The following is a 6,024-nucleotide window of genomic DNA, read 5'->3' as shown; positions in this document are numbered from 1 at the left end:
TTCTAACGGGCTTTAGCAATGATCTCATCTTCCCTATTGGTTGGGATTGGGGTGTTGAAGACATACATACCTTTTTCAAGGTGTGATGATTGGAGACACCACTTCAAAAATAAAGAAATACCTGTTAAATTGAGTGTGATGATAATGCAAGAAAGAACAAAAACCAAATTAAGAAAAGTGCAATTTTCCATGGTATGCATATAAAACACTAACCATTAGGCTCGACTCATCCCTAACAATATATGTAGATATTGGATGGAATATAGTGTACAAAGAATCTGGTGACTCCTTTATTTTTAGTGTACAAAGAATCTGGTGACTCATCCCTAACAATATATGTAGACGCCACTTCAAAAATAAAGAAATACCTGATAAATTGAGTGTGATGATATTGCAAGAAAGAACAAAAACCAAATTAAGAAAAGTGCAATTTTCCAAGGTATGCATATAAAACACTAACCATTAGGCTCGACTCATCCCTAACAATATATGTAGATATTGGATGGAATATAGTGTACAAAGTATCAGGTTTGAATGGAGGACATTTTAAGAATAACCTTACTTTCTACTTGAGATTAGTAAAATTAAATGATTTCAACTAACTTTCTTAATTTATGGGAAGTAATTATTTTTGCGTATATATGAGACCATATATATATATATATATATATATATATATACATCAAAGATTAATACTCTCTCTGGTGTTATGTTATTTCAATTGGAAACTGCAAAAGTTTATGTCATGGTGTTATGTTATTTTGTGTCTACATATCTCTAACCTAATAAATATAATATAGATATCGATATAAGTAATTAAATTCATTAAAAAGGACTAACCTAATTTATGTATAATGTGCAACCATATCTACTCATCATTCAAAAGTAAATAGCACAATATATGAAGATCTTTTATCCCTACCAAAAGCAACAAGGAATTTTTTATGCAACTCAAAATTAATTTTCCTTCTAAATAAACTTTTACATTAAACTGAAAAAATTAAGTAGGAGAGAATGTCCATTAAAGAATCATTGGCAAAAGAATGTACTATACATATTAATCTATGAATGTTTAACACTGTAGATTTGTCAACAAAAACGTACTTTACTAGTTAATAGACTTAATTGTACATTTGATGTCTTTACTTTATCGGTTTTCTTAGGAATGTTCATAAACTGATTTTATAATATAACTTTATTAATAAATCAAGCAAAAAACTGAAAATCAAATAAACCAAAAGTCGAACATATTAAAATTTAATAAACCCATCTGTTTTGAATAAAATCAGATTTTGGATTTCATTTTAAAATTCAATCTAATCCCCCCCAAACCAAATCTAAGAGCCCATACTCATGGAGGATAACCTCCCAAACCAAAATAGACATTAAAGAAAATAGAACCTCTCAATACCTTGAGAGATTTGAAGTCTTCTAGAGTTCAAGAAAATGCAAAACAAAATGGATTGATGAAAAACCCTTGTCTGCTAGAGCTTCCTCCTTGAATTTGATGTCCAAGGGACAAGATTTGAGTTGTAAAGGTGAGAACGTGACCTAGGATGACCATGAAGTTAGAGAGAGAACACCACGCAAGAGATAAAAGCTCTCTTATCTCTCCTAAAACTCTAGAAGTGGCCGTGCATGAATGAAGACCAAGGGAGAGTGTTTACATTTCTTGTATTGTAACCCTACATCTTGGGGTTTTGGGCCGAGCCCCATTGGCCCATTAGGATTTTGGGTCCAAATTTGTTTCATTTGGATTAATTAAAGTTTCATTATTCATCTTGCAAGAGACTTTAATCTTCTATCTTTCATTATATTCTACTCCTTCCCATTCTATTATAATTGTAATGTAAGAGAAAAAAAAATCAAAATAATTGTCATTTTAGCTTTTTAATGTAACATTAATCAACTTTTTTTACTTATATTCTTAAAATATTAATGGTGAACAAAAAAAAATCAATAAATGAATTAATGATGACCTCTAGTTTCCTGATATATTAAAAAATTATTCTAGATTCCTATCGTTAGTTAAGTGATAACGTGTCTATTAGAAATTTTAAAATATAATTTCATGGGATTTGTGAAATCACCAATCTATATTTATAAACTAAATTACAATTTGTGAAATCACCAATCTATATTTATAAACTAAATTACAATTTCTAATAGTTAAAACTCACCTAAATCAATTAAAGATGAGTTTTTTGAATCCTAGAACCTTGTTGTGTCTCACCTCAATGCTTTTAGAAAAAAGATCAAATATATTAATAATTGGATGGGCAATAGACACAAGAAGTGCCATAGCACCAAGCCTTAGTGAGTTCAAACAAATGCAAAAGTAAAATAAATCCACAAAGTTACTCACCCATGGTTCACCTTCATGAATCTGCCTCCCTTCCAAATATCCTGTATGCACCACCGAAGACATAGACCCACCTCTATGCTTAACACAATGTTGACCTCTCGTTCCCCTTTTTCAAAGTTTCAAAATAAAATACCTGTTTAGCTTGTTTCGAGACGGAGGGAGTAATCTATTATTAGTTAGCTTTAATTAAGACAATTAAGGTTAATTAAATTCTAGTTAACTAATTAATAATTAGAAACATTAATTATATTAGGTCTTTGTCTATTTAAATTAATTATATTAGGCCTACACTAATTAATTAGTTAATTTGGTGTTCAAAACTCTAATTTATAAGGTTTTGACTAAACTTGTATCTTTTTACAAAATTGTCATAAATTGGTCGACTTACAACTCCTTACTTTGACTTTGGTTGACTGTTTTTGACATTTGGAGGGCTAAGCCTAAATCAAATCACTATTAAAACCTTTACTTCAATTTCTAATTTATGAAACCTACTACCAAATCGACTCATCATCCAAAATTAAATAGTAAATAGTATAAGAAGATCTTTTATCTATACCAAATAAAACATTAGTTATGATGAAATTCAAAATTTCTTTACCTTCAATTTTTTATCTATGAAACCTTTACTTAAAACTAAAAAAGATAACATAGATTTGGCCAACTTTTTTTACCCTTCACATACGCGCACACACAAAAAAAAATGTTGTCCCTTTTATTGAATTTGTACCTATATATCTGGCTCAATCCTGTAGCTTCCTCCTTTAGAAGGTAGGTTGGATTCATGTTACTTTTTTATGAAACCTAACCCTAAACATCTTGGTCACAAACAAGTTGATTTTGATTAAGTGAATTGGTTCTGAACATCTAAATTTGTTTTAAACTTTTTAAAACTGAGGTTTTAAATAAGCACAAACTACAAATTATGAAAAATCACCTTGAAGCTAGTCACTTAGCTGGCGCATCATGAAAGTGTTATGGTGATATTGCTTAACAATTAAGTACTTAATCTCAATAAGTCAACAATGACATTCGAAGAAATCGAAATACGTTATGGAGGGGATGTCCTATAGTCAATGTGTGGAGGGAAATAGAAAGAATTGGAAACCTTAATCTGATGCAAAGTGTAGAGAGTGAGAGAGAGAATGGGAACTTAGTAACTCATGAAAGACTTTGAAGTCTGAACAAGTTAGTGAATGTGTTATCACCAGTATTTGAACTTTTAAATATAAAAAATATGTAAACATATAAACAACAATAGTAATTTTAAAGACATGTCACATCCATGGGTCTATGGGTTTGGTTCATGGGTTTGAATGAGTTTGAACAAGTTGGAGTTGACCACTAGGCAAGTGTACCTATACAAATAGTTAAAAATCTATGTAGAGTATCGTTACCACAACAACTTGTCTCAATGCCTAGAACTTTCAATTTATCCACTATTTAAATGAACAAAATTTCATTTGATTGATTTGAAATTAAAACTTGATTTTTTATCGACTAGATTAAACAATCTCTAAAAATAAAAAAGTTATATTTTTCATTAAATATGATTCAAATAGAGTTTGAGAAAATTTATATTATTTAAACCATTATGACTCATGAAATACCCAAAACATCAATCTCATATAATAAAAGAGGTGTTCTATCCCAATTTCATAGTTCATGGTTAAGGAGACATCATTTCTTCTTGTCCCCAATTTCTTGGAAAAAATATTCTGAATTTTACAACTTACCACATATCCTTAGAAAGATAAATCATAAAATCTTGATACATATAAAGCAAGCCTCTTATAAAATTAATATATTAAAACAAATCCCTAGGTCATAACACATCAACCATCCAATTTCAATTCCAAATAAAATCATGACTTTCCAATCACAGTCTATTCTCACATCATTCAAATGGTTGGACTGGGCACAATAAACATTAAGAGTAAAAAAGTACACAATAAAATAGGATAGAACTTATCAGTTGATGATGTTTTTCGGTCGACAATGGTCAAGGCTATTTTTGGTCGATGCCAAGGCCATTTTTTAGCTGACATATGCTTGGTTTTTTGGTCGACATCAAGCTAGGGTTTTTGCCAAAGCCATTTTATGGATATTTTTTTGTTCAAATAGGCTAGGTTTTCGGTCAATGTTAGTCATTGTTATTTTTATGTTGACATCAGCTAAGTTTGTTTTCTGTTGATGGCAGCTGAGGGTTTGTTCAACTGACGTAGGCCAAGCTTTTTCTCATCAACATTAGTAGGTGCTACTTTTTAACCGATGTCAAGCAAAAAAATATCACCAGCCTATGTCATCCAAGAAAGTCCAAGTCGGCGTTTGCCAAAAAATTGCCCCAACTGACATCCGATCAAAAATAGTCTCGATTGATGTCGATAAAAAAAATAATTGAAAATGACTTTCGAATCGTTCAAAAGTAAGTAAAACTTGGAAATTCCGCAGCACGGGATTAACTTAGGTCGAACTCAGAAATATGATTCAATATCATTCCTATGTTCATTCGCTTATAAATAGAAATGGGGAAATTTTTTTGAATAGTTGTATGCGACTATAAAGGAATACGAAAGCACACAAAAACAGGGATGAAGAAAAAAAATAGAGCAACATTACAAGTGATGTTTAATAGCATCAATCCAATTTACCAAGTCACAAGATTGGCCTCCTAGAAGCCTTTTGACCATTAAAAGGTTCCTTTCTTCTTGGGAGTCAATTTCTTCACTAGATTCTTCCCCTTTTGCTTCTTCACTTTCACTAGAGGAAGGTGAAGTAGTAACCTCATCTTGGCTACTATAAATGTCTTGGCCCTTCATAATCATGGTTTTCTTTAGTTTCCAAACGGTCATGTAAAAGTTTTCATGAAAAAGCCAAGACTTTATTCAGAGAGCTGCTCTTCCAGACAGACTTGAAACTTGGGCTTGTATTCAAACAGTATGGACAGCACTTGTTGAAGAGCTTCCTTGGCTTTCCTTGCTCTAGCCCTTGTCATAGGTCCTCCAAGTCCTTCAAGTGGATCCTTGCCCTTGCTCTTGGTCATGTCCTCATCACATTTATTCAAGAGAAGAAAAACAAAAAGAAAAGACGCCTTTTGCTTCAATTTTTCCGAGGTGATCGACAACTTGGATTTCAATTTTTCCGACTATTTATTGGAGTAAATCGGCTAATAAATATACCTAGAAAAGTCAGATAGTAACAAAATCACAATTGAGACTATTAATTAGTAAAGTATATGTATATGGTTAAAAGATCTTCAGTGTTAATCATTGAATTACTAGTATGTGGCACACTCTTTTTCCTAGGATTCTTTAATTGCTCAAACCTCTGCCATGTCAAGGTGAAAGCTACAAATTTTACCCAAATAGGTACAAATTCAATAAAAGAGACATCACTTTATATTTTGTGCCTAAAGGATAATAAATATCATAATTAAGAAAAATATCCTACTTTAATTTTTTTGAGTTTAAGGTAAACGCTTGGAAGGAAAAAAAACGGAAGGAAATGTAATTTTTGATAACATAAGAAATAAATTTTTTAATTTGGTAGAAGAATAAAAAATCTTCTTATACTGTGTTCTTTACTTTTGGAAGATGAGTCAACTTGGTAGCATGTTATGCTTAAAGTATATTTGTCTTTTTTAATAAATACAGTTTTCC

Source organism: Glycine max, unplaced genomic scaffold (genome assembly GCF_000004515.6).
Source record: "Glycine max cultivar Williams 82 unplaced genomic scaffold, Glycine_max_v4.0 scaffold_22, whole genome shotgun sequence".
NCBI lineage: Eukaryota > Viridiplantae > Streptophyta > Magnoliopsida > Fabales > Fabaceae > Glycine > Glycine max.
The sequence above is the reverse complement of the archived record's forward strand: the minus strand, read 5'-3'. Positions refer to the sequence as shown.